The following is a 23,130-nucleotide window of genomic DNA, read 5'->3' on the forward strand; positions in this document are numbered from 1 at the left end:
GTGGAATACCACGAGTCTCTGCTACTTTTGATTAGTACCGCAACATGACAAATACCATAGTTTTACTTTACTAGCAATATGGACCATTACAAGGGGCCAATGACCTGGATTTTGGACCCCTTTAGACACCAAGCATCATCGATTCAGGATTGTGATTTAGAAGCAGTTCCTTGGTCAGTATTACTATTATTTTACGCTAGTTTCTGGGAATGTGGGGCATTGCGGTTCAAATCGACTGATTGTTTTACATTCATATTCATCCATTCATTCTTCATCGTCACGTTTTGAATTCTGGTCAGTGTTTTACATTCATATTCATCCATTCATTCTTCATCGTCACGTTTTGAATTCTGGTCAGTGGATGATTTTGGACTTTCAAATTGTCATTAAATTTAGTCCCATTTTGTACCATTAGTGGCCGATGACCTAGATGTTAGGCACCTTTAAACAACAAGCATTATCATCATCTCCATTTCATGCATCCTACTCGGTATTCTTTCCTCTGTAATCCTCTTCATGTGTCCATACCATCTTTAGATGCCTCTGTCCTGTTCTGTAGTGGCTCTCCTTTTACTATCTTCTTCTTTTCTTCATGGGGCCTTTAAATATTAGTTCCTAATTAGCGTCGACCTCTAAGATCTTTTGCTCCATGTTTTTCCTTTATTCCCACCTAGATACTGTATACCTGCTCCCTTCACAAAGCTGCAGGTTATTCTTATTGGGTCTTATTGGATTTTTTCTGTCTCTTCGCCTGGTAGTCCTAGAGTGGAGAGTCTGATTCTACCCAGTGCCTCACATTCAAAAGGTATGTGTTCATCTGATTCCTCTACTTCATTGCATTTCCTACATATGTTGTCTCTTATTACTCCAATTCTATGTAGGTGTTTTTTCAGTTGGCAGTGTCCTGTCAACAGTCCTACTACCCATCTTATATTTTCTCTGCTGAGTTTCAACAGTTCTTTAGTGCGCTTCTTGTTTGGTCCTTTTATCAGATCCTTTGCAAGCCTGCATCCTGGAGTATTTTTCCAATTTCCCATTTGTTTCTTTTGTACCCATTTTCCTATGTAGTATCGGGCTTGTCCATAGGAAATCCCGCATACAGGTTCTGGGCCTACAAAATGTGTTTCTGCCTCTTTCCTGGCCAGTTTATCTGCCTTTTCATTTCCTTCTATACCTGCATGCTTTGGTACCCATATTATTTTGACAGTGTTGTACTTTGAGAGCTTCAGGAGAAGTGAGTGTCAATACCAGACCATTCTGGGTATTATCTAGACTGCCTCTAGTGCCTTAATGGCCGCTTGGCTGTCCGTAAAAGTGAGAATGTTCTTATTCCTATAGTTCGTTTTCAGATTTTCTTCAAGACATGTTGTGAAAGCTATCATTTCAGCTTGAAAGACTGTAGTGTGTCTGCCCAGGCTCATCTGGATTGATCTCTCAGGTCTTCCCCCGTTGATCCCTCCTCCTGTGCCATCCACAGAATTTGAGCAATCAGTCCACCGCACTATATTTTCTATTTCAGTATTCCCTTTGTTGATATCCCAGTCTTCTTTTTTTATTATCTGGGTCTCAAACAGTTTTTCAAAGCTGTACCTTAGTATCATATGATCAGAAGGTGTGTGTAGAACTTCCTCTGTTATTACTCTGTTAATTTTACAGTGTCCTAGATTGGGTCTTTGTGTATTCCAGCACTCTGTGCCAATCTATATGAACTCATTCTAGCCTGTCCTTTTATGAAATTGCATAGTGATGGGAGGTCTAGTAAAGTATTTAAGGCTTCTATCGGCATAGTTCTCATAGCCCCAGTTATGGCTATGCATGCCATTCTTTGTAGGCTATCCAATCTACTGCCGACTTTTCCTTGACTTACTTTCTGCCGCCAGAAGATTGCAGCATAGGCCATCAACGGTCTAATGATCGTTGTGTATATCCACATTACCTTTGATGGACTTAGGCCCTATGTCTTCCCAACGGCTCTTTTACATGCATACAGCAAGTTCTTGGCCCGGGTTATGTTCCTTTCTATATGTGGATTCCAGGTTAGATTTTTCTCTAACACTACAGCTAGGTGCAGTGCCTGTTCTTCCATATATATATCTTGCCCAAAGAGCTTCAGTGATCTCTTTCCCTCTAATTTTCTCCTTCTTGTAAAAGGGACCAGAGTTATCTTGTTTGGGTTGACTGATAGTTGTTCTTCCCGACACCAGTTCTCCACGAGGTTGAGTGATCTTTGCATGAGGTCCTGGATAACACTCATCACCTTACCTCGTACCTCAGTCACTAAGTCATCTGCATATCCTTGTGTATAGAAACCCTGTTCGTTGACCTTAGCTATGATTTTGTTCACCACGAGGTTCCACAACAGAGGTGAGAGAACTCCTCCCTGAGCACAGCCTCGGGTGGCCCTAACCATCAGCGTTTCTTCAAACAGGTCAAACAGGGTTGCTTTTATCTTCCTTCTGTGTAACATGGATTTAATCCATTTGACGGCGATTTTACTCATCTTGCTGTTTTCCAACACATTGATCATAGTCATACGTTGTATTGCTGAAGGCTCCTTCTATATCTAGAAATGCCCCCAGTGCAATTTCTTTATATTCTAGGCTTTCATCAAGTTTACAAGCCAACAGGTGGAGTGCTACTTCAGTGGATCTGCCAGGTCTATATGCAAGCTGATTTTCATGTAACGTTGAGTTCAGTTGCACTGTTCTTCTGATGTATTTATCAAGAATTTTCTCCTTTGCTTTCAGAATGAAGGAGGTTAAACATAATGGTCTGTATGCTTTGGCTTGGGCATAGTTTGCCCTTCCAGGTTTAGGTATGTATGTTGCATTAGCTTCAGGCCATGATTTTGGCATGTACCCTAAAGCTAGATTATTTCTGAAGAGGTCCGTCACCGAGCTGGATAACTGCAGTCACTTAAGTGCGGCCAGTATCCAGTATTCGGGAGATAGTAGGTTCGAACCCCACTGTCGGCAGCCCTGAAAATGGTTTTCCGTGGTTTCCCATTTTCACACCAGGCAAATGCTGGGGCTGTACCTTAATTAAGGCCACGGCTGCCTCCTTCCCATTCCTAGCCCTTTCCTGTCCCATCGTCGCCGTAAGACCTATCTGTGTCGGTGCGACGTAAAACTAGAAAAAAAAAGGGGGGTCCGTCAGGGCATTGATGAGTGACTCCCGTCCTTCCTGTAGGAGTATCGGAAGTATCTTATCTGGCCCCGGATCCTTATTATTCTGTTGGCACAGTTCCAGTCTGCTCTTCGAGCTCCGGTCTCTGTTCCAACCATTTGTTCTTCTGTCATCTCCTCACCCTCAGGAAAGTGACACGCCATTAGCATCTCCAGAGTGTCCTTCCCCGCCTGAGTAAATGACCCATCTGGTTTCTCCAGTGTCCCCACCTGATTTATATGGGGTGCTTTAAGAACTTTCTGAAGCCTTTTTGTTTCAGTGTCTGATTCTACTTTCTCACAGAACAGTCTCCAAGATTTTCTTTTTGCTTTCCATATCTCTAGGTTATACTCGGTGAGTTTTGTATGATATACGACCCGCATACCATTTCTAGATGATATTCTATGCAACATCCTAACCTCTTTTTTCATTTTGGCTAGTTTGTTGTTCCACCACCTAACTTTTTTTTGTGTGTTTTTCTTTTCTTTGAGGGGACAGTTGTCATGGAATGCATCTATAATGGCCTCTTATAATAGTTCTACTGCCTCATCCAATTCTTTCTGTCCTCTCACGTTAGTTGGAATTTTTTTTTTACAGCCTTCCCTAGAACTTCTCTGTATCTATCCCTGTTAGTTCTATTTGGGCCTCTGTACATCTCAATCCTACCCTACATAGTCTTGCATCTATTGCAAATTGGATGTGCTGGTGGTCTGCCAATGATGGTTCCTCCAGCACTTTCCAGTCTTTAATAAAGTTTGCAATATGCATAGTGCATAGTGTAATGTCTGTTAGCTCCCTACAATTTTTATTTATAAATGTAAGCATGTTTCCTAGGTGTAGTATCATCAACTCAGTTCCAATAATAAACTCTAGTAAAGAATCACCTCTTGCATTGCAGTTTGTGCTGCCCTGTGCCGTGTAATGTGAATTTGCATCTGCTCCAAGGACTACATGTTCACCTTTCCTCTTTGCGTTGCAAATTAGGTTCTCAATTTATTCTGATGGGGGCAGATTAGTTGAGTCATATGGGAGGTGTGCAGAGCCGATGGTTATTTCTCTGGGACCTTCCCAATTTCCAAGTTTTATCTTGGCTGCCACTAAGTCCTTTGAACAATGTTCCTGCAACAGAAGGCATTTTAGTTTTCTGCTCACAAGTAAACATGTTCTAGGCATATTTGATGTAGTATCATACATTAGCTTACCTCCAGATTCTGGCAGTCCTGCTACTCTGCCCTCGACTACCCATGGCTCTTGTATAAGAGCCACATCGAGAGCCTCGGACTTGAACTTCCTGACGAAATTGGCCACAGCTGATTTTTTTTATGTTGTGCGTTGGCCTGTAGAACTTTCAGTACAATCCTTGCCAACACTAGGTTTTGTTTTTCCCTTAATTACTTGAAATTTGACCTGCCCAAGTCCAAGCTTGGCCTTAAGGCCTCTCTTCTTGAGCTCTTCAAAATCTCTTTCATTAAGGACCAAAACAATTTTCCTTCCTGTGTCATCAGTATTTGTATTTGTATTTATTAGTGAACAAAACAGGCGTTCAGCCCCGAATACATGTTCACAATAATAATAATAATAAATAACAAATAATATTAATAAGAATAGTCCAACCTGAGCCACCCCTCTCCCCTATATACTAAATAACATCAAATGAAATAAACAATACCGTCCCGGTTTTATACCAGAACCAACTCCATCTACATCAATTCACAACAGCCTGGTCAATGTTTACATTCTACTGCTGGTGTTACAACTCCATGCTTGTTATCACTCTCACGTACGCAGCCTTCTTACTTCAGCATTTTCATCACCTCTATTGTTCCCTGACCTACTCCAGCATAAGCTGCAACCGCAGCATTACCAGGTTGCATTCCAAACCAGCCATTACATGATTGCATACCAACCCGGCCATCCTATTCCGTCATTGCGTTCCAATCCACCATACCGCAACTTTTACCAATCTGCGTTAACATTGCTTCATTTCATTTCATTCCGTCATAACACCCATAATAAAATTACCTCTCATCTCCAGAAATTTCGACAATGAATAACAAATACCAATCACGCCTCCAAAAATTTTGGCCAGCAATACTCCAACACCCATTTTAGCAATACCACACCAACCCTACCTCATATACCACCTCTACTTCTTCTACAAATACACTCACCTTCTGCCATCCACCATCTTATACCACCACTTCTCCAACACCACATTTCAACCCTATAACATATACTCAGCATTTATACCAGTCACCAATACAATACAAAATGAAAATAAACTCACCTGTTTCCAGCTCCAAAAATTAAATAGCCATCAACACCACATTTCAACCCTATAACATATCATACTAAGCCTTCAATACTTCCAACACCACACTTCAGCATACCAGCTCTACTCCTTCCACAAATGCACTTACCTTCTGCCTTCCACCATCTTATACCACCACTTCTCCAACACCACATTTCAACCCTATAACATATCATAACTACATCTCCATACCTTTCCAACACCACATTTCAACATATACCACTTCTACTTCCAACACCACAATCCAGCCCTAACACCCACTCATCTGCCATCACTCAGCATTTATACCAGACACCAATACAATCTCAGTACCACCATCTCTACTTCTTCTACAAATACACTCACCTTCTGCCATCCACCATCTTATACCACCACTTCTCCAACACCACATTTCAACCCTATAACATATCATAATTTGCTCAATTTGCCATACACTCATACTCATCCTAATATCCATCATAATTTCCTACCAAAAACTCCATCTTCCCCCAAACCAAAATTTACAAATAGCCAAATTACAACACTTATCCAACACCACATTTACCATCACTCCTCCAGCTCCAAATATCAACAAACTGTCATCCACCATCTTATACCACCACTTCTCCAACACCACATTTCAACCCTATAACATATCATAACTACAACTCCATACCTTTCCAACACCACATTTCAACATATACCACCTCTACTTCCAACACCTCAATTCAGCCCTAACACACACTCATCTGCCATCACTCAGCATTTATACCCTACACCAATGCAATCTCAGTACCACCATCTCTACTTCTTCTACAAATATATCTTCTATCTCTCCCTGCGCTCCTACCCAAATTCTGAGCGAGGTACTCATAGGTTAACACTGGCCTTACTTTTATACCCTGATCTTGTCTAACTACACCACTACACTCAGCTCTCTCAGCTTCTTGTTGCTCACTCTCCTTTCCCCCATCACCCCTTTGATCTTCAGCCTCTCTCCTGCATTGCCCGTCCACTGCTCTTTCCTTACCGTTGTTCATACTTCCACTTAGCACCTCGTTCTGTCTCTCTTGACACTTTTCAGTACTACTTCCTATAATTACACTTCTACCCTCGTTATCTTTCACTTGCCTATTATCTTCCACTCGTTTGTCATCCCCGTTATTCACTACACTTCTCTTAGCCTCCTCATCTTGTTTCATCCTTCGTTCTAGGTCCATCAGTCTATTCACCGACCATACTCTCCTCCATCTGTTGCCTGTCACCACTAATTCCTGTCCTCTGATGACTGCATTCAACCCTTGCTGCCTAGCTCGTATCATGTGTTTTTTAAGAGTTTTTTCATTCCTCCACTCTTCAGCTCCTATGTCCCTCCTTATCCATATTTTTTCTCCTTGCACGTTACCTGCATTACGCACCACTGTATCAGCCATCAGTGTAGAAAATAATTGCACTTTGATAGGCCTATTACCTCTAAATCTTCCCACTCTTGTCACATCATCAATGTCCACTTCACTAAAATTTATTTTCATTTTACCCTGAATTAAGTCCACTACTTTATAAACTATACTCGTCTTATCTTCCTTCTTACCCTCTTGCACTCCATATATAAATAAGCATTTATTTCTGCGACTTCGGGTGTTAACAACTACGTCGGCTTTCAGTTTCGATACCTCCTCTTGCAATCTCCCTATCTCCTCTCTTAATGCTGAAACTTCTTCACCATTTCTTCTCACCTGTGAAGCTGTGTCTTCTATCTTTTCCTGAAACCACCCCTTCATTTTTTCAAACTCCCTCGTTTGTTCCTTGATCATGTTCTTGATTTGTTCGAGGGGACATGTCTCTGCTACCACCTCTGTTACGATTTTTCTGATTGTTTCCATGTCCTCCCAGCTCATATTTCCTCTGTAAGTCGGACCTGGGTTCAGTTCTACTCCCCCAATCCAAAGCAATATCAAAATCACCGCTGCAGAAAGTATAAGGTATCCTATTTTATCCAGTTCTATTCTGCATCTTCTTGTCTTCACTTCTTCTTTCTTCTTCCTTCCCTCCCAACCACCTATGCTCGCCCTGTACTGCTCTGTACCAATCATTGCCTGTAAGCACCTCGCTGACTTCCAACACTCCGCACTTACACTACCTTCTCCCACTCCAGGGACCCTCCACTCCGTACGTCTGCACTCGCCGGTGGCTCTAGGTGAACTGCTGTGTCATCAGTAGTTGTTGCATTCATCACTCTTTCGTCGGAAGTTTGGTGTCATGCTGATGTATCCTGACAAGCACATCATTAACCTTCATCTTGTCAAATGGAGGAGGAAACTTGGTGATGACCTTTGTAGTATTCTGCACCTTCTTGGCTTCTGCCACCTCCAAATTCGCCCCTTTCCAAGGGTTGCACTTGACCACTGTCTGTTCCAGCCAGCTTTTAGTTCCTGGATTTGCACAGATCAGTACCATTGCTCCTGCTTTTACTATACCTTTAACCTCCTTATTTCTCATCTTATCCATACTTGTCACTCCTATCCTGCTTCTCAGAAAGTTCATTTCTCCTGCATGTATCTCAGTCATGGGTCTGCCTCATTACCCAATTTACTGCTCCACTTTCCTCTATGATACTCCCCAGGTACTAGAAACTCTCTACTTTCCTAAGCTGTTCCCCTCCAAGTATTATTCCTCTCGTAGGTCTCTCCTTTCTAGTTCTTATTACTGTCTAACTCTTTTTGGCATTAAATTTCAATCCATATTGTTCCACTTCATCTTCCCATGTTTGTAACTGTTCCTGCATATCCTCTTCCTTTTCTCATGAGTCTAACAAGCCATCTGCAAACATCATCCCTTCATTTTTCCTTTCCCAATTTTCGTGGCCACTCTTGTCATTAGCTCATCCATTACTACAATGAAGAGCCCTTCTTTGTCTTAATCCACTTTTTTGCTCAAACCAGTCTGTTCTCTCTCCTCTTACCTTCAGTCAACTGACGCTCAAATGGTAGATCTCCCTCACATTCCACTGCCTACTACTCAACACTATTTTTCTGTAAGGCTTCCCATACGTCATTTCTGTACACGCGATCGCAGGCTTTCTCAAAGTCCAAGGACATACGTAGATCTTTACCCCACTCATGGTGCTCTTGTAGTTGTCTTACTGCAAATATAAGGTCTACTGTGGACCTTCCTGAACTGAAGCCATACTGCTCTTCTCTTAACTTCTCATTTACCGGGCAAGTAGGCCATGCGGTTAGGGGCGCGCAGCTGTGAGCTTGCATGCGGAAGATAGTGGGTTCGAACCCCACTGCCGGCAGCCCTAAATATGTTTTCCGTGGTTTCCCATTTTCACACCAGGCTAATGTACCTTACTGAAGGCCACGGCTGCTTCCTTCCCATTCCCAGGCCTTTCCTATTCCATCATCGCCATAAGACCTGTCTGTGTCGGTGTAACGTAAAGCAAATAAAAAAAAAAGAACTTATCATTCACCCTATTTCTGATTCTATTCTCCAGAATCTTCTCAAACACCTTTGCACATTGACATATTAATGTGATTCCCCTATAGTTTTTAAAATCTTTCCTATTCCCTTTCTTGAAGATGGGTTTCCAGTCTTCAGGGGTCCTCCTCTCCTTACATACTACTTTCAACACGCGATAAAGCCACCGTTTCCCTACCACTCCTGCTGCCATCACCATCTCGATACTCTCTTTTTCTAAACCTGGGACTTCCCTCCCTTCATCTTGTCGTGTGCTACCTCCACTTCTCATGTTAAGTCTTTTCCTTTTTTTCCATGTTTCTTCCTTCCTCCCTACTTCTACTTTCTTCCTCAATGCATCCTTCTGGGTTTAGTCATCTTCAAATTACTCCTTCCATATTCCTTTGAGTTTCTTTTTCTCCTGCACTTCTTTTCCATTTTTATCTATCGTTATAACATCTTCCCTTAAGCCTTTCCTCTTACTCTGGACAACTCCATACAGTATTCTTCTATTTCCTTTGTTATCTTCTTCCATCATGTTCGTCCACTTTTCCATCCATTTTTTCTTCCCCTGTTTTTAAGCTTCTTCCTTTTTGGTTTTATGTTCTTGTCTTGTCTCCATTGTCCTCTGTTGAAACCGCTCCCTAAAAGCTGTATTCTTCTCCCCAACTACCACTTTAACTCTGTCGTTCTACCATGGGATCTCCTTGCCTCTTCTCCTGGTATAGATGGGAGCTCAAGAGAAGAGTTTCGCTAGGAATGTGGCCGGGAATGCGTTAGCCCTCGCTTCTCCCCTTGTCCCTGGGTTCTCGTCACCAAGCTTGCGTACGTACTTGAGTTTCTGAAAACTTTCGCCCTCGCAGTCGCAGTGTCCTCAGGTGGTCTCTTCCTGCAAGGCACTCGATGTAATTTTGTATATCACAGGTGGGTAACATTATTCATCTATTAATAGACTACATCTGACCAGCGAAATATTAAGAAAAGGCAGCTTCCAACTAACAATAATCTAGGTTATTTTCCACTGACACTGGGAATTTATGCCATCTTCAACATTAGATTTTTATCACGGGCAGAGTCCATCCTCAAGGTGCAAATCGAAAGAGCTTCTGTTATTATTTTAATTTTAATATATATACTGTATTCATTATTATAATATTTTTTACATATTTTTACAAAATGATCGCCAACGTCCGATGACGGTTACAGTACTAGAAGAAGACGATATTTATTTCCTATATTTCAAATGTAGTAAGTTACACGAAGCGAGCTACAGGCGGGTCAGTTTCGTTCGTCAGTGTGCCGAGTTACGAATTCATTCTCTCTCACACACGTCCCGGTGTGTTCGTTACGTGAAGAAAATAATAATAATAATAATAATAATGAACCAGATTGAATATGTGCGCGTATAACAATTTAAGATTACGATCCAATCATGCAACTCATCCAGACATGCAGTCATTCACTCATTCAGCCATTCTGTTAATTTATAATGTCTATTGTAAGCTAAGGAGAAATCTGGTCGGACTCTTAAAAAAACTTACATTAATTAATAATAGGAGTACCGGTAAGATACATGTTGTCCTAGACAAGATAACACTGTAAATGTCTAGGACAAAAAGAAATAAAATTAAAAACTGTAATTTAGAGATTGGGTGTAAATAGTGATTAGGAGTAATTATAATGTTTAATGTAGTAATAGATACAAGAAAACATTCATATCAAAAATAGCAATAAATGATTACTCTGTCCACAGTTCCAGGTGATCCGGAACTCGGGGATGGGAGTATTCTATTCTACTATTTTGTATAACAATGTTCTCGCTTGTACGTCACGAATTCTGTGCCGCAAGGGTTATTTTCCGTGTCGATAAATCTGTCGACACGACACTGACGTAGTTCAGCACCTTCAAATACTATTGCACTTAGCCGAGATTGAACCCACCAACTTAAGCTCAGAAAGCCAGTGCTGTACCGTCTGAAAAGGGTGAGAGAGGAGGGAATTTATTCATTATTTGACGAGTTAGTTTACTGAAGAACTCAATTTTATAGAATTTTATTTAATCACAAAATATTTAAAAATGCTGTAGGCATAAATTAGCTTCATCTATCCTTGTGTCTCTATGTCACTTTTCTTGATACACAAAACTATGAAATAAAATAACATTTAAAACAATAGACTGTAGGCCTAAATTAGCTTCCATAATCCTTGTCTCTATGTCACTTTTTATACACAAAACTATGAAATAAAATAAAATTTAAAACAATACACTGTAGGCCTAAATTAACTTAGCTTCCATAATCCTTGTCTCTATGTCACTTTTTATACACAAAACTATGAAATAAAATAACATTTAAAACAATAGGCTGTAGGCCTAAATTAGCTTCATTAATTCTTGTCTCTCATTTCACTTTTTATACACAAAACTATGAAATAAAATAACATTTAAAACAATAGACTGTAGGCCTAAATTAGCTTTATCAATCCTTGTGTCCCCATAACACTTTTTATACACAAAACTATGAAATAAATTAACATTTAAAACAACAGACTGTAGGCCTAAATTAGCTTTATCAATCCTTGTGTCCCTATGTCACTTTTCTTGATACACAAAACTATGAAACAATGTAACATCTAAAGCAATAGACTGTAGGCCGAAATTAGCTTCATTAATTCTTGTGTCCCTTTATCACTTTTCTTGATACACACAACTATGAAATAAAATAACATTTAAAACAATAGACTTTAGGCCCCACGGAAATTCGATTTTCTCCTTGATGGCACTCAAAAGCTTGGGGTATGTTGGCACTTTCTTCTGGACTACATCAAAGTCTTGAATTACTTCTCTTATTACCCCTCTGTTAAACCCATCACAGCCGGGCTGAGTGGCTCAGACGGTTAAGGCGCTGGCCTTCTAACCCCAACTTGGCAGGTTCGATCCTGGCTCAGTCCGGTGGTATTTGAAGGTGCTCAAATACGACAGCCCCGTGTCGGTAGATTTACTGGCACGTTAAAGAACTCCTGCGGGACTAAATTCCGGCACCTCGGCGTCTCCGAAGACCTTAACAAAGTAGTTAGTGGGACGTAAACCAAATAACATTATTAATTAAACCCATCACACTGCACTTTTCTTTCTTCGGGCTGTGGGCGATGCTTCCCTGGTGTTGATAGTGACGTATAGCCAGCTGTTGTACTTTCCTTGCTAATTCTACTCACTGTGCTGACTGAAATGCCTGTGTAATTAGATACACGCAAATTATTTTGCCTCAGTAAGTGTTTCAGTTGCCCTTCTCGTGCCTCTTCATCACATTCTGGGATAGCATGTCTGATAACCTCCCTAGCTTCGCTTTGGATAGTCTTTCATTTCTTCCGGCAGGGTACAAAGTAGCACTATAATAACATAAATGTTTTATAACACAGTTATGTAAGCCTGAATATATAACACACAGGCAAGATCAACACTACCGAACTGTTCGACTGGCCACTTGTATCATCAAAGGGAGACTGGCTGGCTGCTGGCTGACGATACTTTTATCAATCACTAATCGCAGGTATCAATCAGTCAATACTGATCTGCATTCAGGGCAGTCGCCCACGTGGCAGATTCCCTATCTGTTGCTTTCCTAGCCTTTTCCGAAATGATTTCAAAGAAATTGGAAATTTATTGAACATCTCCCTTGGTAAGTTATTCCAATCCCTAACTCCCCTTCCTATAAATGAATATTTGCCCCAGTTTGTCCTCTTGAATTCCAACTTTATCTTCATATCGTGATCTTTCCTACTTTTATAAACGCCATTCAAACCTATTCGTCTACTAATGTCATTCCACGCCATCTCTCCGCTGACAGCTCGGAACATACCACTTAGTCGAGCAGCTCTTCTTCTTTCTCTCAATTCTTCCCAACCCAAACATTGCAACATTTTTGTAACGCTACTCTTTTGTCGGAAATCACCCAGAACAAATCGAGCTGCTTTTCTTTGGATTTTTTCCAGTTCTTGAATCAGGTAATCCTGGTGAGGGTCCCATACACTGGAACCATACTCTAGTTGGGGTCTTACCAGAGACTTATATGCACTCTCCTTTACATCCTTACTACTACCCCTAAACACCCTCATAACCATGTGTAGAGATCGGTACCTTTTATTTACAATCCCATTTATGTGATTACCCCAGTGAAGATCTTTCCTTATATTAACACCTAGATACTTACAATGATCCCCAAAAGGAACTTTCACCCCATCAACGCAGTAATTAAAACTGAGAGGACTTTTCCTATTTGTGAAACTCACAACCTGACTTTTAGCCCCGTTTATCAACATACCATTGCCTGCTGTCCATCTCACAACATTTTCGAGGTCACGTTGCAGTTGCTCACAATCTTGTAACTTATTTATCACTCTATAGAGAATAACATCATCCGCAAAAAGCCTTACTTCCGATTCCACTCCTTTACTCATATCATTTATATATATAAGAAAACATAAAGGTCCGATAACACTGCCCTGAGGAACTCCCCTCTCAACTATTACAGGGTCAGACAAAGCTTCACCTACTCTAACTCTCTGAGATCTATTTTCTAGAAATATAGCAACCCATTCAGTCACTCTTTTGTCTAGTCCAATTGCACTCATTTTTGCCAGTAGTCTCCCATGATCCACCCTATCAAATGCTTTAGACATGTCAATCGCGATACAGTCCATTTGACCTCCAGAATCCAAGATATCTGCTATATCTTGCTGGAATCCTACAAGTTGAGCTTCAGTGGAATAACCTTTCCTAAAGCCGAATTGCCTTCTATCGAACCAGTTATTAATTTCACAAACATGTCTAATATAATCAGAAAGAATGCCTTCCCAAAGCTTACATACAATGCATGTCAAACTTACTGGCCTGTAATTTTCAGCTTTATGTCTATCACCCTTTCCTTTATACACAGGGGCTACTATAGCAACTCTCCATTCATCTGGTATAGCTCCTTCGACCAAACAATAATCAGATAAGTACTTCAGATATGGTACTACATTCCAACCCATTGTCTTTAGTATATCCCCAGAAATCTGATCAATTCCAGCCGCTTTTCTAGCTTTCAACTTTTGTATCTTATTGTAAATGTCATTGTTATCATATGTAAATTTTATTACTTTTTTGGCCTTAGTCTCTTCCTCTATCTCGACATTATCCTTGTAACCAACAATCTTTACATACTGCTGACTGAATACTTCTGCCTTTTGAAGATCCTCACATACACACTCCCCTTGTTCATTAATTATTCCTTGAATGTCCTTCTTGGAACCTGTTTCTGCCTTAAAATACCTGTACATACCCTTCCATTTTTCACTAAAATTTGTATGACTGCCAATTATGCTTGCCATCATGTTATCCTTAGCTGCCTTCTTTGCTAGATTCAATTTTTTAGTAAGTTCCTTCAATTTCTCCTTACTTCCACAGCCATTTCTAACTCTATTTCTTTCCAGTTTGCACCTCCTCCTTAGTCTCTTTATTTCTCTATTATAATAAGGTGGGTCTTTACCATTCCTTACCACTCTTAAAGGTACAAACCTGTTTTCGCATTCCTCAACAATTTCTTTAAACCCATCCCAGAGTCTGTTTACATTTTTATTTACCGTTTTCCACCGATCATAGTTACTTTTTAGAAACTGCCTCATACCTGCTTTATCAGCCATATGGTACTGCCTAACAGTCCTACTTTTAAGACCTTCCTTTCTATCGCATTTATTTTTAACTACCACAAAAACAGCTTCATGATCACTAATACCATCTATTACTTCAGTTTCCCTATAGAGCTCATCTGGTTTTATCAGCAAGACATCCAGGATATTTTTCCCTCTGGTTGGTTCCATCACTTTCTGAATCAGCTGTCCTTCCCATATTAACTTATTTGCCATTTGTTGGTCATGCTTCCTGTCGTTCGCATTTCCTTCCCAATTCACATCTGGCAAATTCAGATCTCCCGCTACAATCACATTTCTTTCCATGTCGTTTCCCACATAGCAGCTGACTATCCTATCAAATAATTCCGAATCCGCATCAGTGCTACCCTTTCCCGATCTGTACACTCCAAATATATGAAGTTGCCTATTATCTTTAGAAACGAGCCTTACACCTAGAATTTCATGTGTCTCATCTTTAACTTTTTCGTAGCTTACAAATTCTTCTTTCACCAGAATGAAAACTCCCCCTCCCACCTTTCCTATCCTATCTCTACGATACACACTCCAGTGCCGTGAGAAAATTTCTGCATCCATTATATCATTTCTCAGCCATGATTCAACTCCTATTACAATATCTGGTAAATATATATCTATTAAATTACTTAATTCTATTCCTTTCTTTACAATACTTCTACAGTTCAGCACTAACAATTTTATGTCATCCCTACTTGATTTCCAGTTCCCTGTTCCCTTATCACCGCTCCCTATGCCATCCCGTTTCCCTGAATGTACCTCCCTATTACCCTTCCAAACAAATTTCCTAACTTATACGTACCACTGCGGTTTAAATGAAGGCCATCCGAGCGCAGATCCCTGTCTCCTACCCACCCATTAGGATCTAGAAATTTCACTCCCAGTTTCCCACATACCCACTCCATAGTCTCATTTAAATCCCCAATCACCCTCCAGTCAGTATCCCTCCTACACAGTATTCCACTAATAACAATCTCCACTTTCTTAAACTTCACCCGTGCTGCATTTACCAGATCCCACACATCTCCAACTATGTTGGTACTTATATCAGCTTGCCTTACGTTGTTGGTACCCCCTATTACCCTTCCAAACAAATTTCCTAACTTATACGTACCACTGCGGTTTAAATGAAGGCCATCCGAGCGCAGATCCCTGTCTCCTACCCACCCATTAGGATCTAGAAATTTCACTCCCAGTTTCCCACATACCCACTCCATAGTCTCATTTAAATCCCCAATCACCCTCCAGTCAGTATCCCTCCTACACAGTATTCCACTAATAACAATCTCCACTTTCTTAAACTTCACCCGTGCTGCATTTACCAGATCCCACACATCTCCAACTATGTTGGTACTTATATCAGCTTGCCTTACGTTGTTGGTACCAACGTGAAACACTACCACCTTCTCCTTCCCCTCCTCCCTCTCTTCTTCTTTCCTGAACATCTGCCTCAACCTAATTCCTGGATAACATTCTACCCTGGTTCCCTTTCCTCCACACACTTTCCCCATGTGTCTAACGATGGAATCCCCCATGACCAGAGCCTCAACCCTACCCACCTCATTTGATCCCATCCCCTCCTGGTCAGCCCTATCTTTCCTGATAGCTGCAGAAGCTAATTCCTCCTCCCTTTTCTCCTTCCCATGACCCTGTTCCACCTGTCTTTTCCTATCATCTACTCTACATTTTCCTTTCCTACCTTTTCCCTTCCTCCTACTTCCATGCATCTCAGCAACAGTTCCCTGTCCCTCATCTTCCCTCTGTTGTTCTACCTGGAGTGACTCGTACCGATTTCGCACAGACACCTGTCCTGAATTCTGATCCTGAATAGAGCCCTTGGCCTGCAATCTCCTTCCCCTTAGAACATTAGACCACCTGTCTTCTACAACTCCTCCCTTTCCTTCCCCTCCCTCTTGTACACCTACTGTAACCTGTACATTGTTTGAGGGAGTCCTATCTTCCTTCCTGTCTTTTGTGAGAATCCTAATTATCTCCCTCAAACTTTCCAACTCCTCCCTCATACCCCTCAATGCCTCACCACACCCACAATAAGTACACTCGCGCTCCTTAGCCATTCTTACGGGGGGAAAATTATAAATTAAAAAAATAAAGTAACTTATTTGCAAAAAAAATAAATGAACGGAGGGATATATTGTCTGGGATAGTACACAACAATAAGGTAATTAATATACGACTACACTACAATACTACTTAGTCGTGCTCTATTTTTTTTTTTTTATCCTACAACCCCTAACAGGATAAAAACTGCTGTTAGTTACTGAATATCGAAAGTAATACACATGAACTACACAATTCCAAACTGCAATTAAGCCTATCCTAATTTCAACAATATTTTAGTAGGAGTTTCTACGGATACCTCTACTACACCAGTACTACACAAATATTTTACAATAATAAAATAAGCACACTAAATTCTAATAGGATATTACTCGTATACTACTGTACAGTACACTACAGTAATTTTTAAACTACTTTCAGACGTATCCTAATTACGATACCGGTACCGTACCGTACCGTATGTCACTACTAAGCACAACAGAAATGAAATTTGCAAGAACTACTGTACTCAAAGATTACCAACGAAGCTAAATGCTTAGACAAATTATTATTAGTATTAGGGTCTAATAGATACACACGAAAGATAACACACGAATATAGCAGGCAAGATACGGCACTATCTAAATGTACCGTACTGTATCTATACTACAATGTATCTACACTACACTATACTGCGTTTGGTTAAATGCTTAAGTATCAGAAGGATTGCCGTACACGAAGAAAAACACGAATATAACTGGCAAGATACTATCTAATATATTATACCTTATCTTCACTACAATTCTACTGAAATGTGGTTATGTGATTATTACAGCTGTTGGATTACTATTATTTTCCCTACTCCACGGGACGGAGAAAAAAAAAGTGTCCTTAATTAGGCCTACTGAAAAATACGAGGTTGTCTACAATAATTTCTCAAATATTTCTGTCAAAACTACTACTACTATTACTCCAGGGACTTGAACTGCAATTACTGGGATATATGAACTTTATTGTTATTAGCTAACCGCTCATAAATACTGAAAGATCGAGGGAGCGAAATATAAATTACGGATACTAACTACCTACTCAGGAGTACAAATGAATGGAATACAATGTCAGGTGATTTTTATTTATATTTACTTGACTACACTACACCCTTTGTTCACGACTGTAGCCAACAATGCAATATTTGAATATGAGGAGCGACAATAATCAATAACAATACGACCGTTAACTATTACCGTGTAATCTCTTTAACTTCTTTTTAAATGGAAGTTTACAGGCGTATCGTGTTTTTTAATGTAGTAAATTATTACCTTCGCGATAGTTTGAACGTATATCTATACGAAATACCGGAGAAGTTGCTGCAGAAGTTACGGTACTGTTCCTTATGATAATCTGCCTTTGTAAGTACAACCAACGAACCTACAGATACCAGTATTTACAAATATTTTTAAAGTTAATATTGTTACCTAAAGTATTACCTAAACCTAAATTCGAAACAAGGTGCACCTAGCTAGCCTACTTAACCTAGAAAACGTAATTTACTGAAGACCAACTGAATTACTTGTTACAAAATTTAAATAATTATTACTACTCCCAATTTCTACCAACAAGCACTAAACACCACTATATAAACAGCACTAAATGAATCAGATGTACACAAAATTAAGCTATTTCAATAGGTTTTCACTACTTTATCACTACAATAATGCAAGAGCTCTCTCAACAGCCAACCGTTCTCAAGCGCATCCAACAATGCCATAGCCGAGACGACAGAGAGAGAAAGCTGCTCCCCCCGTGTCCCACCTCACGTCCCCCTAGTCTTCTCTTCAGCTCGCATCTATACTAGGTCTCCCACAAACTTCCTCTGCAGTTTTTACTAATGTCCTCTTGAACCTGTCTCATTCCTCCTCTCCTGTTTTTGTTTTATCCATGGTAAGTTCAATCTTATTTTTTTCCTGTTATTCTTCCTTGGTTTTCTTCTCCTTCAGTTTCCATATTTTGATACATCTTTCTTGCTTCTCTGTCATTTTTTTTTCCCTTCATTATTCTCGGCTTCATTACCAGTAGCCTGTGGTCACTATCTAGGGCCTCCGATGGTATTACCCTTACATCTAGGGGCAAAAGATCCACATGGGTCGACGCTCCAAACAAATACCATTTTTTTAAAAACCCCTACATCTGTAACATTCCCCTTCATTTCCCAGTCGTAGATCATGTAATCCACAATGGATTTCCTAGACCAGCCACTGCTGTACCAAGGTATCTTACGACTTTCTCTCTTCTTGAACCACGAGTTCCCGACCATCTTTTTTTTTTCATAAAATGGTTCATGTTTGTGGGTTACTGTAGTCACGTCCTAGTTTGTAAACCATGGGCAATGGCTGAGTGGCCTAGTAAGTGGTCCTGAGAGTCGGGATACCAGTTGCTATGGAATGGGAGTGGGCATCTCGGACATATTCTGAGTCATGGCTCTCCTTGTGCTCAGGCGGCTGGGACTACACAATTCACCAGTGGTCCATAACCCGTTAGAGGAGAGATCCTCACTTGGACTATGTGCAAGTAGGTTAGCATCCTGCTTCATGAATTTACCGAGCTCAGAACATTTTAAGCAAGCCTCGGACTTACGGGAGTAACGGAGTCCCACTCCCATTTGATAGGCGAGGGACTCCTTGGAAACAGCTTGGCAAACGAAATGGAATTCGATGGGGAGCTATCAATATTAATGGGGCTTATGGAAGAAAGAAAGTAGAACTGGCTGAGTCAGCAAAGAGGATGCATCTGGATGTGCTAGGAGTAAGTGATATTCGGGTAAGGGGAGATAATGCGGGAGAGATACGATATTATAAAGTGTACTTGACCGGTGTTAGAAAGGGAAGGGCAGAGTCTGTGGTAGGGCTCTTTATCAGGAATACCATTGCATGCAACATAGTTTCTGTTAGGCACGTAAATGAGCGAATGATGTGGGTAGATTTGTCAGTTGGAGGAATTAGAACTAGAATTGTGTCCATGTATTCACCATGTGAGGGTGCAGACGTGGATAAATTTGACAAGTTTTATGAAGCATTGAGTGACATCGTGGTCAGGGTCAACAGCAAGGATAGAATAGTGCTAATGGGCGATTTCAATGTGAGAGTTGGGAATAGAACTGAAGGATACGAAAGGGTGATTTGGTAAATGTGGGGAAGATATGGAAGCTAATGGGAATGGGAAGCGTTTGCTGGACTTCTGTGTTAGTATGGGTTTAGCTGTTACAAGTACATTCTTCAAGCATACGGCTATTCACTGCTACCCGTGGGAGGCTAGGAGTACCAGATCCATAATAGACTATATCTTAACAGACTTTGAATTCAGGAAATCTGTTAGGAATGTACGAGTTTTCCACGGATTTTTTGATGATACAGACCACTATCTGATCTGTAGTGAACTAAGTATCTCTAGGCGTAGGGTAGAGAAAGTTAAATCTGTCTGCAAATGAATAAGGGTAGAAAATCTCCCCGACAAGGAAATTAGACAGAAGTACATGGATATGCTTAGTGAGAAGTTTCAAACGGTAGACAGTAAGCAGTTCGGGATATAGAAAGTGAATGGGTGGCCTACAGGGATGCTGTAGTAGAAACAGCAAGGGAATGCCTAAGAACAACTGTGTGTATACATGGGAAAAGGCAAACATCATGGTGGAATGATGAAGTGAGAGCAGCTTGTAAACGTAAAAAGAAGGCTTATCAGAAATGGCTCCAAACAAGGGCAGAGGCAGACAGGGATTTGTACGTAGATGAAAGAAACAGAGCAAAACAAATAGTTGTTGTATCCAAAAAGAAGTCGTGGGAAGATTTTGGTAACAACCTGGAAAGGCTAGGTCAAGCAGCAGGGGAAACCTTTCTGGACAGTAATAAAGAATCTTAGGAAGGGAGGGAAAAAGGAAATGAACAGTGTTTTGAGTAATTGAGGTGAACTCATAATAGATCCCAGAGAATCACTGGAGAGGTGGAGGGAATATTTTGAATATCTTCTCAATGTTAAAGGAAATCATCCTGGTGGTGTTGCGAACAGCCAAGCTCATGGGGAGGAGGAAAATGATGTTGGTGAAATTGTGCTTGAGGAAGTGGAAAGGATGGTAAATAAACTCCATTGTCATAAGAGAGCAGGAATAGATGAAATTAGACCTGAAATGGTGAAGTATAGTGGGAAGGCAGGGATGAAATTGCTTCATAGAGTAGTAAAATTAGCGTGGAGTATTGGTAAGGTACATTCAGATTGGACATATGCAGTAATTGCACCTATCTATAAGCAAGGGAACAGGAAGGATTGCAACAACTATCGAGGTATCTCATTGATTAGTATACCAGGCAAAGTATTCACTGCCATCTTGGAGGCTGCGATCAGTCGTTGAGAGGAAGTTGAATGAAAACCAGTGTGGTTGCAGACCACAGAGAGGCTGTCAGGATCAGATTTTCAGTATGCGCCAGGGAACTGAAAAATGCTACGAGAGGAATAGGCAGTTGTGTTTATGTTTCGTAGATGTAGAGAAAGCGTATGATGGGGTACTGAGGGAAAAGATGTTCGCCATACTGGGGGACTATGGAATTAAAGGTAGATTATTAAAATCAATCAAAGGCATTTATGTTGACAATTGGGCTTCAGTGAGAATCAATGGTAGAATGAGTTCTTGGTTCGGGATACTTACAGGGGTTAAACAAGGCTGTAATCTTTCACCTTTGCTGTTCGTAGTTTACATGGATCATCTGCTGAAAGGTATAAAATGGCAGGGAGGGATTCAGTTAGGTGGAAAAGTAGTAAGCAGTCTGGCCTATGCTGACAACTTGGTCTTAATGGCAGATTGTGCCGAAAGCCTGCAGTGTAATATCTTGGAACATGAAAATAGGTGCAATGAGTATGGTATGAAAATTAGCCTCTCGAAGACTAAATTGATTAGAATAATAACAGTAAGTTATTTATTAAATTGACCACCTAATCAATACAATAAGTCATTATCTTGGATGATTTACATTGATCTATTAATTTAAAATGGTACATGTTTCTCCTACTATGAAGGCATCATCAGCCATTGTCTTAACCACGAAATAAAAATAAGCACTTGAATAACATATAATAAGATGAAATTAATTTTAAAAGGCGTTCTAGAGGCTTAAACTAAAATTAACATTAAAAATATGTGAAGAATTACAAAGGTGAAAGTATTAAAATTATTGACGTAAAAGGTTGCTATTACAAGTAAAATGGACAGAGCATCAGACTGTGATGAACAAGTAGTAAGATTGCTGTAAAATTAAGTTGACAGGTTGGTGGTTACAATTAGACTCTGACGAGAATGACGATCAGTCATATTTATTTAAAAAATAATATTGAGAAAATAATGTTGAAGCTTGTACGTTATGAATTAAGTGTATTGACAAGTATAGAAGTCTACAGCTACCTTCACCTCGTCAAATGATTCAACTGTCAATAAACTCATATTCTTGACAACATTTTAACATCACTTCAAATTGAGATGGTCCACAGAGGTCCAATTTTAACACTGTTCTTCAACCTTTAATCTGCAACTTTTTATCTTCTCATCAATGTGTTCTACATTTCTACCATATGCCTACGACTTTCGTCTTTTGTCTCCTAGAAAGGATTATAGCGATCTCTTGACTAACCTTCAACATTATTTTCTCAATATTATTTTTTAAATAAATGTGACTGATCGTCATTCTCGTCAGAGTCTAATTGTAACTGCCAATCTGTCAACTTAATTTTACAGCAATCTTACTACTTGTTCATCACAGTCTGTTGCTTTGTCCATTTTACTTGCAATAGCAACCTTTTAATGTCACTTTAATACTTTCACCTTTCTAATTCTTCACATTGTTAAAAAAAAAAATTTAAACCAGCATTGTTATTTTTAATGTTAATTTTAGTTTAAGTCTCTTCAAGACTTTTTAAAATTAATTTCATCTTATTATATGTTATTCAAGTGCTTATTTTTATTTCAAGGTTAAGACAATGGCTGATGATGCCTTCATACTAGGCGAAACATGTACCATTTTTAATTAATAGATCAATGTAAATCATCCAAGATAATAACTTATTGTATTGATTAGGTGGTCAATTTAATAAATAACTTACTGTTATTATTCTAATCAAATATCATCAATATGGATCAAAAATGATATTTATTACATGTAAGACTAAATTGATGTCAGTAGGTAAGAAATTTGACAGAATTTAATGTCAGATTGGTAATACAAAGCTAGAACAGGTAGATAATTTCAAGTATTTAGGTTGTGTGTTCTCCCAGGATGGTAATATGGTAAGTGATATAGAATCAAGGTGTCGTAAAGCTAATGCAGTGAGCTCGCAGTTGCGATAGACAGTATTCTGTAAGAAAGAAGTCAGCTCCCAGACGAAACTATCTTTACATCGGTCTGTTTTCAGACCAACTT

The 23,130-nt window shown here is 39.9% G+C and overlaps 1 protein-coding gene across 11 annotated transcripts in view; it reads left to right on the forward strand.

The window, feature by feature from the left end:
• LOC136864113 (uncharacterized) overlaps positions 1-23,130 on the forward strand; it is a 929,406-nt gene that overhangs the window by 359,849 nt on the left and 546,427 nt on the right. The window contains exon 11 of one of the 11 annotated variants that reach the window (XR_010859274.2): positions 2,748-2,815. The exons of the other annotated variants lie outside the window; for them this stretch is intronic. The gene's annotated coding sequence lies outside the window, so the exon portion shown is untranslated. The remainder of the gene's footprint in view (positions 1-2,747; positions 2,816-23,130) is intronic. 11 annotated transcript variants of the gene reach the window in all.

The sequence above is a fragment of the Anabrus simplex genome, chromosome 2 (genome assembly GCF_040414725.1).
Source record: "Anabrus simplex isolate iqAnaSimp1 chromosome 2, ASM4041472v1, whole genome shotgun sequence".
Classification (NCBI taxonomy): domain Eukaryota; kingdom Metazoa; phylum Arthropoda; class Insecta; order Orthoptera; family Tettigoniidae; genus Anabrus; species Anabrus simplex.